General features: G+C 34.9%; 1 long non-coding RNA gene across 1 annotated transcript; it reads left to right on the forward strand.

The window, feature by feature from the left end:
• The first annotated feature begins 885 nt into the window (after nucleotides 1–885).
• On the forward strand, nucleotides 886–7,858 carry LOC143054400 (uncharacterized). Its single transcript, XR_012971659.1, has 2 exons — nucleotides 886–2,185; nucleotides 6,064–7,858. It is a non-coding gene; the product is annotated as an uncharacterized LOC143054400 (long non-coding RNA).
• Nucleotides 7,859–11,279: the final 3,421 nt, after the last annotated feature.

Raw genomic sequence — 11,279 nt, forward strand, 5'->3', positions numbered from 1 at the left:
ACGACCTAATATTTGTACAACGTAATGAATGAAAAACCGATATGATATCAAGCAAACCCCTTAATTATAGGCTCCTGACTTGGGACAGTCAAATACATAATGCGACAGGGTTAAACTAGTTTGACATGCATGGTAATATCAATTGTCAATGAAATCGGTCTCTTCCTTTATATATATAATTAGTAGTATAGATGCATACATGTATAAATATAATCAAATGATCCGTTGAAATCTAAAAGTACGTGTATACTGGTTACAATATTTAATCAATCCGCAAATAAATAAAACATTTGTTTTACAAATATATACCAAAAAGAGTCATTAATCAAACTTTGGTCTGTACCATGTGATAAACTACACGAGGGTCTGAATGGGGAATAATATTATACTAGATTTTTTTGATTGATTGTGTGTGTGTTTTAACGTCACTTTTAAGCACCGCTTTTGGGCTGTTTCGTGGATCAGTTTCGTTGCGGCTTGTTTTTATTGGTGGAGGAAGCCGGAGTGCCTGGAGTAAATCACCGACCTTCGATAGGAAAACTGATAATCCTATTCAATTTATAATACTGGAGTAGAGTACAGCCGCAAAAGCGGGGTTCGAACTCACAACCTCGGTGTTGACTGGCTAGTGATAACAGTAGTAACAACTTAACTCCTCGGCCATCGAAGTCCCTTAAATAATATAGAATAGAGAATAATTGAAAAATTTAAAAAAATAGTATAGAGAAAAATGGACCAAAATATAAAGAACAGGGAAGATGACATAAAAATCAAAGAATACAGAAATGAAGGAACCCCCATCCAGATCCGCTTACTTGTACACAGGAAAAGGTATATTAAAGTAAACAAAGTAAATTGAAATGTATATATGTGTTTGATATTTGTTATCGCAAACCACATTAAGTTAAGTTATAAAAACAAGTAGTATAAATCGTTTCATTTTAAATATTTTAACATTATTTAGGCTACTTGATCAGGATTGGTGTCGAAATGCATTGGAAGTGTTCTTTTATTGTTTGGGTTCTTTGTTGGTGGACTACTACTTCTTTTCTGGTCTCAAATTCAACCAATGATCCACAATATCATCAGTTGTCACAACAGCAGCACGAATTGGAGCAGTTAGTTAATCAGATGAAATATGTTCTGCTGGCTACAAAAGAAAGACTCGAAGTCTTGGAGAACTCTCAGACTGGTTTACCGCAAATCGGAAACGTGGAAAAGTATAATGATACAGACATGCGCAATGAATTCGAAAGTTTAAAAAAACAATATACCGTGCTGCAATCCGAAAATCAGAATCTGAAACAAGGTTTAAGTGAAATGCAACTTAATTTTACCAACACACAGAACAATGAATTCGATAGTTTGAAAAAACAATTTACTGTGCTTCAATCGGAAAATCAGAATCTGAAACAAGGTTTAAGTGAACTGCAACTTAATTTCACCGACACAAAGAACAATGAATTTGAAAGTTTGAAAAAACAATTTACAATGTTGCAATCGGAAAACCAGAATCTTAAACAAGGTTTAACAGAACTGCAGCATAATTTTACGGACACAAAGATTAAACTTCAGCATTTGAATAATGCTTCGGTAGAAAATCAAAATTTGAAATCCAATTTTAGTATTTTACAACATCAAAGTATTTCACTTGAAAGGAACTTTATATACTTAAAACATGAATTAGATCAAACAAAGAAAAATTATGGACATTTTGAAACCGACATAAGAAATGAGATGATGCAAGCCCAGAATTCGAGTCAGACGTGTAATTCAAAATGTTCAAATGTTTTACATTTATTAAATACACTTGACAGAAAAACTGAAAACCAATTTATGAACTTAACTGGAAGAATTATCAATGCCGAGACTAACTTTAGTTTTATTAATAGTAAATTGAATCAGATTGAAAAACAGAGCGCTAGTTTAAATAACAAAGTTGCCGGAAATGATCAAAAACTGATGGCTCTCGAAAGTCAAATACATACCGAAATCCAAAACATTGGTCAGAACTATAGTACAAGTGTCATCGCCATTGGTCACGCCATTGGTAATCTAGAAAGAAAAACCGACAGTGGAATTACAAATCTAACTGGTAGGACAGTTACTCTAGAACATAGTGTGGTTACCATAGACAATAAAGTAACGCACGCATTACAGAGTGTAACATCGTCAACTGAGAAAGGTAATATTATACAATTCTTGACTTTTGGTTCATAAAATGATGTATCAACCCCAGAGATATGATATTCACCGAGGTCAACAATTCTTTTATTATATGACCCTTTATCCTTCTCCAATTCTCTACAATTTGCTCAAGATACAGTGGAGATCACTTCTAACCTCTCATCAAATCTATCAGAATCTGTCAGGAGAACTGTTCTAGGACAGTATGTAGACCTGTCATCCTGGCATTTTTTAGACAGTTCTAGCTAGAACAGTTCTAACCTAGAACTGATTTGGTCAGTTCTACATTTTGTACCTAGAACTGTTCTACCTAGGACTGATCCTGACAGTTCTACCCTAGAACAGTTTTAGACAGTTCTACCTAGAACTGACCAAATATATATATATATAGTTGCAGTAACGTCATTTAAAACTGTTCTACAATCCTGACAGATTTGTTCAGTTCTACTGCTAGAACAGTTTTAGACAGTTCTGCTGATAGTTCTACGGTTAGAACTGATTTGGTCAGTTCTGCTGACAGTCCTACGACTAGAACTGATTGGGACGGTTCTACCTAGAACCGTTTTAGACAGTTCTACCCTAGACTTGATTCTGACAATTCTACCTATAGAACTGATTTGGTCAGTTCTACCTAAAACTAATTCTGACAGTTCTACTTAGAACAGTTATAGCTCTGGGTTGAACTGTTCTATGTAGAACTGTTCTAGGAATTTTAGAACAGTTCTATTCTAGTTTGAATTTTTCGAAAAACTAAGGATTTTCTTATCCCAAGCATAGATTAACTTAGCCGTATTTGGCACAACTTTTTGGAATTTTGGATCCTCAATGCTATTCAACTTTGTATTTGTTTGGCTTTGTAAATATGTTGATATGAGCGTCACTGATGAGTCTTATGTAGACGAAACGCGCGTCTGGCGTACTAAATTATAATCCTGGTATCTTTGATAATTATTTACATCACTGGGTCGATGCCACTGCTGGTGGACGTTTCGTCCCCGAGGGTATCACCAGCCCAGTAGTCAACACTTTGGTGTTGACATGTATATCAATAATGTGGTCATTTTTACAAATGTCCTGTTTACAAAAGATTGAATTTTTCGAAAAACTAAGGATTTTCTTATCCCAGACATAGATTTGCTTTACCTTAGCCGTATTTGGCACAACTTTTTGGAATTTTGGATCCTAAATGCTCTTCAACTTTGTACTTGTTTGGCTTTATAAATATTTTGATATGAGCGTCACTGATGAGTCTTATGTAGACGAAACGCGCGTCTGGCGTACTAAATTATAATCCTGGTATCTTCGATAACTACCAAGACAGATTATTCTCACAGTTCTAATGAGAGGTTATAGAAGTGATCTCCACTGTACTTTAAAACAGTCCCTGTTTTTATATAAAATATTTTATTTGCTTTTGCTTTTGCAGTTGCTAATTTTCATAAGTTTATAGTCAAATGATAAACATACATATCGCTTTGTTTATGAAACATCGATTTCTCATTTTTTTAAATGATAACCTTATACAAAGATAGCCTCATCAAAATCTCACGTTAGATTAAATGAATTGTTTTTGTCCCTTTGCGCCATACTATTCCTAACGTTTCTCTATTTGTGTAAGTTCCTGGTTTCCAAATAGTTTGGTTTGAGTGTATTTGATGAAATTAAAGGAGAAAACCTCGCAAAAATATACAATAATGATTATCATGATTTCATGCTAAAAATTCATGCCAAAAGTCCCGTTAATCCTATATTGCTGACAATAGTTATTGTCTCGCTGTGCTGAAAACCAATTGTGTGCCCTGGGCTTTTTTCAGCTCTTCGGTCTGGTTGCTGTCTCTTAAACACATTTCTATTTCGATTCTAAATTTCATATTTTCCAGATAATATCAAAATATAATGGTTAAGTCCTGGTCAAAACGAACCCACGACACAAACCCAAAAAACGAATCTGTTGTGACCGGGGCTTAAATTGAAACGAAAACATGCTGTAATCGGTGAAGAGTGCTAATCAAATGGCAACTACGACCAAGTATAGGATAACTTTTGAAGCAAAATTTAAGTAGATAGATCTTGACATTCGAAACGTTTTCAGGGATTAATAAACTATCATTTCCGGTTTTGAAGAGGTTTTTCTTCATTCATTAGTTTGTCGCTGTACAGTTGTGTTTTTGGGACTGTTGTTCATAACAAACTGAAACATAAACATGCTCCAAATCACCCTTATTTGTTTTTTTGGTGTAACCGTGTTTCTAAAGAATATTTTAGAAACTTGAGGTTACATATATACATGTAGGTTACTAAAGCTTGTACACAGGAAAAAAGGGCGAACATTTGATTGGTTAACTTCTAAAGATCATTTTTATTTTCTTATATGCAATAAATGCCATGTGCAGTTTGTCTTAAGTACTGAACAGGATTACACTTTACTCATGCCAAGTATTTCTATATTTGAAACAAAGATAAATTCTGCACAATGTACATTTTTAAAAATTCATATTCAACAAAGACTAATAGGGGAAAATCAATTGTGGTATTTCACCTTAAAATGTAGAAATAAAATTAAAACAAAAATAAACTTCAAACTTTATATATTTTGGTTTGTTTGGTAGAACAAATCTAATTATTTACATAAACCAAAAGGTTAAACATAAACTTAGTCATTGATAACATTTATTTAAAACTTTAAAAAGACCTATATATTATAATACTTTGATAACCGATAAAAGGCGACACAGTAATCATAATTTTATCTGTGTCTCAGTATTTTAATAGTGGCGAACCATCTAGTTCGGTTCATATATTGACTGACATTTGAATTAACTCTATCAAATAATAATGAACAAGCATATATCCCCAGTACACGGAGGCCCCATCGACAGGAGACCGTGAAAAGGGGGTAAAATTTCTAATTTGGCATTAAAATTAGAAAGATCCTATCATTGGGAACATGTGTATTAAGTTTCAAGTTGATTGGACTTGAACTTCATCAGAAACTTCTTCGACCAAAAACTTAAACCTGAAGCGGGACGTACGAACGGACAAACAAACGGACGAACGAACAGACGGATGAACGGACTCACAGACCAGAAAACACAATGACCGTGAATGGGGCACATAAATTATCCAATATCATGTATAATTTCATGTATTTGTGAAATGTCGATACTTTGAGTCCCAGAATCGATATTCCACCAGAACAGGAATAATCAAAATAGTTGCTCGAGTTTGTCTCATATATGTATATCATCAGGAAAGACACTGAATTTAAAAATATCATTGAGGTGGTACATAAAACTACAGGGAGATCACTCTTAAGAAATCATCTAAACGTTTTAATCACGTTCTATGATTAGGGAAATATTAAGCTTCCCAATGACTTGTCAAACAGCTAAATTAATAATATCCAATGAAATTTTTCCGATAAAGTGTAAGGTGCAAAGTTTTTAAATGTCTATATATTTGTCAACCGGTCAAAGTAAATATGTTGTCAAAATTTTACAAAAATTAAACGAGCCAAGATAATTTAAGAGAAGGTCTTTGGCACCACCTTAAAAATACTAGGCTCATAATTTAGTGCACATCACGCGCATTTCGTAAACACAACACTCATCAGTGACGCTCGAATAAAATTAGTTAAAAGACAACAAACTTACTAAGTTACAGAGCAGTGATGGTTAAAACTTTCGAAAGGTTTTTAATCATTATGGACAGGAAGTGGCGATATTAATATCCTTCCTGAGCCTTTAAATTCGTGGTTATCGGTGTGTATGGGGCTGAATTCCCGCTCTTTAGTATACATATACTCTCTCTTTTTACTAATGCTTATCGCTTTATTTTTTTTCTTATCACCATAATTTATATGTGTTTTTCTTTCAGTTGGGTTTACCGCCTGTGCGAATACAAGGACAGTAAATGTAGGATCACGTATACCATTCGACGATATCAAAGAGTCTCATGGAATCAATAACCTCGACCAACTCAAAACGAGGGGAGTATTCGAATGCAAGAAACCAGGCCTCTATCTCATATCTGCACATATTAGTTCTCAGAACCCAGGAGCTGATTTCAGCATAAAAACAAACAAAATGGACGTAACAAGAGTTCAAGTTGTACCCATAGGAGCAAACACAAATACACTAGTGAACTTACATACCGGAAGTGGATTAGTAATAGTAGAACTGAAGCAATTTGATACCGTATGGATAGAGCCGTATTCTCAAAATATGGATGTGTGGTATTTTTTTTCGTGTTTATCAATTGTAAAGTTAAAGTGAAAAATATATAAATGTTGAAATTTTTTTTTTGAAAAAAATGGATACTCATATTTTTATAATCTGTAATTATTGTTCTTCGACAACAAATCAGTATAAAGAAAAACAAGATGTTTTTTTAACTCTCGAATAAAAAGACTTTGAGGCCGAAACATGTAAGTTTTAAGTTGTTATAAAAATTATTAATATATTTCAATTCTTTGTCCTTTTAAGGTGGTACCTAACATTTCAGGGAGATAACTCTATAAAATCAGCTAAACGTTTTAATTTCGTTTTGTTGTTAAGGAAAATTCAATATTAAGCTTCTCAATGATCAAAATAAGTGTTTGTCAAACTGCTATATAACCAGTGTAATTTTTCTGATAAAACAGTTGGTTCACATTTTTTGAATTTTTGATATTTTTGTAAAAGGGTCAAAGTGAATACTTTCTCAAATTTTATAAAAATTAAACGCGCCAAATTAATTTTAGTTAAGGTGTTGAGTACCACCGTAATCGTCGAATTTTTTATCAGTCTACACCAGAATTCAAAAACTTATCTCCTGGTGAGCAACGTTGTATATACATTATTTGCCCTAGTATTAACTAATCAAAATCTGACATCTTAAAACGGGAAGAATAATAGTACACCGGTGTAATAAAATATGATAAACATAACAACTGAAAAACAAAATAAAAGCATAACTGCTTTTTCCATTTCATTTAAATTTTGGTGGCTACATGTCTTTTTGGCACTCATATCTCATTTTCTTATTTTTACTTGGTATGATTAATAGCACTTGGTTGTAGACTTCGTTTTTTTAGGAAGGGAAGACAATGTAACGCTGTTTAATTATACGAATGAATAAATGCGTCAGACGTCGATTACTTACGTTTCCTTTGAATTTTTTGAAAAACTAAGGATTTTCTTGTCCCAGGAATAGGTTACCCTAGCCGTATTTCGCACAACTGTTTGGAATTTTGGATCCTCAATGCTCTTCAACTTTGTACATGTTTGGCTTTATAACTATTTTGATATGAGCGTCACTGATGAGTCTTATGTAGACGAAACGCGCGTCTGGCGTACTAAATTATAATCCTGGTACTGTTGGTTATTATTCCTAACACCTTTTCGCACCGACACATTTTTTTTGTTTTCAATAAGGTTCGCTTACCTTTCTGCACTTTCAAAATAATTTTCAAAATAATCAAAAGCTGTAAAATGATCTTCCAATATAAGAGTGATATACATGTTTTGATTTCTACATTAAGAGAGTTTCTTTTTTCGCGGAGATAAGTTATGATTTATTTGTGACAAACATTTGGTTACAGGATATGAAAAAGAAGAGTAACCATGGTAACTAGTCATATGTAAATAATATAACAGTATCTTACAAAACTAATAAAATGTAACAAGTCGCATTACTATATATTTTCTGTTCTTTTGAGGCCCCTCATGGGGGGGGGGGGGGGGGTCCTAGTAATCACATAATCACCATTTTTTTGACAATATAATCACATAATCATTAAATATTTGCTTATCTTTAGTAATCAAATAATCATAAACTAAAAATACAGTCCTAGGTAATAAAATAATCATGAAATATTTGGCTTAATAATCAAATAATCATTAAAAAAACGGCCAAGTAATCACATAATCAAAAACCCCATGAGGGCCCTCTCTTTTCTACTATCTGTATGAACAAAAACGATCGCCCAAAACCGTTCCGATATAAGTTCGATTATTCACATCGTTCTTTATCTGCTGAATATGCTGACCGGGTGACAAGGGCTTAACCCTTCAGTATCAACATTTTGATAATAACAATGAAGAATTATTGCACTATTTCTTGTTCGATGTAACAATAAAAATACGTAGTATATTTGCCAATGAGACAACAATCTATCAGAGACCAAAAGACGAAGATGTTAATAAATAATGATAACCGTATGGTCTTCAACAATGAGCAAAATACCGTATTGTAAGTTATGTATATATATATATATATATATATATATATATATAAGTACGTCTGAGTCAGTGACAACTCTACAACAGATTTATCCATCGGATCGCCATCAATGATGGTGATACATGGCTGTGTACATTATGTATATATACAACTCGTCTAAACATCAACCCAACAATGTTAGATCTGTAAATTTGCTTTCGCAAATTTTTGGTTCTTCCCTCGCCGGGATTCGAACCCATGCTACTGTAATATCGTGACACCAAATCGCCTGCACTGCAGCCGTCCCGCTAGACCACACGACCACCTGGGCTCTACAAAAATAAAGCTTTCAGTGGCCGCGTGTTACCTTTCCTCGTCAGTTTTAATCTAGCGTCGTACTACAGTACATGATACATGTATATAAGGCATGGAGATGTTATTGTTACAGATCAGCTCAATTATCTATAGTAAAGGATCCTACATGAGATCTATGTCGGCTTATTGGTATTTTGAATATCCCTAAGGTATCTTTACCCCAACAGAGCACATGAGATCTATGTCGGCTTGTTGGAGTTTGAATATCCCTAAGGTATCTTTGCCCCACCAGAACACATCAGATCTATGTCGGCTTGTTGGAGTTTGAATATCCCTAAGGTATCTTTACCCTACCAGAGCAAATGAGATCTATGTCGGCTTGTTGGAGTTTGAATATCCCTAAGGTATCTTTACCCAACCAGAGCACATGAGATCTATGTCGGTTTGTTGGAGTTTGAATATCCCTAAGGTATCTTTACCATACCAGAGCACATGAGATCTATGTCGGCTTGTTGGAGTTTGAATATCCCTAAGGTATCTTTACCCTACCAGAGCAACTGGGATCTATGTCGGCTTGTTGGAGTTTGAATATCCCTAAGGTATCTTTACCCAACCAGAGCACATGAGATCTATGTCGGTTTGTTGGAGTTTGAATATCCCTAAGGTATCTTTACCATACCAGAGCACATGAGATCTATGTCGGCTTGTTGGAGTTTGAATATCCCTAAGGTATCTTTACCCTACCAGAGCAACTGGGATCTATGTCGGCTTGTTGGAGTTTGAATATCCCTAAGGTATCTTTACCCCACCAGAGCACATGAGATCTATGTCGGCTTGTTGGAGTTTGAATATCCCTAATGTATCTTTACCCCACCAGAGCACATGAGATCTATGTCGGTTTGTTGGAGTTTGAATATCCCTAAGGTATATTTACCCTACCAGAGCACATGAGATCTATGTCGGTTTGTTGGAGTTTGAATACCCCTAAGGTATCTTTACCCCACCAGAGCACATGAGATCTATGTCGGCTTGTTGGAGTTTGAATATTCCTAAGGTATCTTTACCCCACCAGAGCACATGAGATCTATGTCGGCTTGTTGGAGTTTGAATATCCCTAAGGTATCTTTACCCTACCAGAGCACATGAGATCTCTGTCGGCTTGCTGGAGTTTGAATATCCCTAAGGTATCTTTACCCCACCAGAGCACATGAGATCTCTGTCGGCTTGTTGGAGTTTGAATATCCCTAAGGCATCTTTACCCTACCAGAGCACATGAGATCTATGTCGACTTGTTGGAGTTTGTATATCCCTAAGGTATCTTTACCCCACCAGAACACATGAGATCTCTGTCGGCTTGCTGGAGTTTGAATATCCCTAAGGTATCTTTACCCTACCAGAGCACATGAGATCTATGTCGACTTGTTGGAGTTTGTATATCCCTAAGGTATCTTTACCCCACCAGAGCACATGAGATCTATGTCGGCTTGCTGGAGTTTGAATATCCCTAAGGTATCTTTACCCTACCGGAGCACATGAGATCTATGTCGGCTTGTTGGAGTTTGTATATCCCTAAGGTATCTTTACCCCACCAGAGCACATGAGGTCTCTGTCGGCTTGCTGGAGTTCGAATATCCCTAAGGTATCTTTACCCTACCAGAGCACATGAGATCTATGTCGGCTTGTTGGAGTTTGAATATCCCTAAGGTATCTTTACCCCACCAGAGCACATGAGATCTATGTCGGCTTGTTGGAGTTTGAATATCCCTAAGGTATATTTCACCTTCTATTTTGTATAAATAGCTTATCCCAAAATAGAGCTGTTCACATAGCGGGACTAATCTAGAACCTCATTGTAAAGAAAGATTAACCCGATTTGGTTGATACATTCATTTAGTTTTCTGTGCAGTGTTTTGTGGATATTTTCATACATGGGCTGGTCTGTGTTTCTGTGACTTATGATTAAAATTTTTTACCCGTACTTTCGACTGATGATTTTAATTATCCGTCCCTTTTAGGTGTTTTTCAACTTTTATTCTACTATTTATGATTTGTCAACGATAAATGTGTTTATTTTATATTTTTCAGTGAATTAGATTAAATGACCATGCTAGTACAGTACAGTAAATATTGATGAAACATGCATAAAATCGACGTAAAAAGTAAAATAACAAAAATACTGAACTCCGAGGAAATTCAAAACGGAAAGTCAATAATCAAACATATTCCGTGCCATTAGCGGTCAGGGTTACTACATTTTCGTTTCTTCAGTTAACCATTGATGTCAAGATTAAGGATCATCAAAGGGAATTGAAATATATGGCCGTGTTTACATAAAAAAAATCCATACGAATACAGACACTCTGATGCATCTAGAACAGGTTTATGGCATGGTAGGACCTAGATATATTAAAGAAAAAAATTGAAAAGCTTACCTGGGTTTTGATGTGCATTGTTTCCAATCTGCAGAAGATAGAAAAGGTAAACAATCATTATATGAGGCGAGCTTCTCAAACCTCCTTCCCAACTTAGTGTATTTTGGCACCTTCTGCAGAAATAAAAAAAAAAATGAATAGCAA

Source organism: Mytilus galloprovincialis, chromosome 12, assembly GCF_965363235.1.
Source record: "Mytilus galloprovincialis chromosome 12, xbMytGall1.hap1.1, whole genome shotgun sequence".
NCBI lineage: Eukaryota > Metazoa > Mollusca > Bivalvia > Mytilida > Mytilidae > Mytilus > Mytilus galloprovincialis.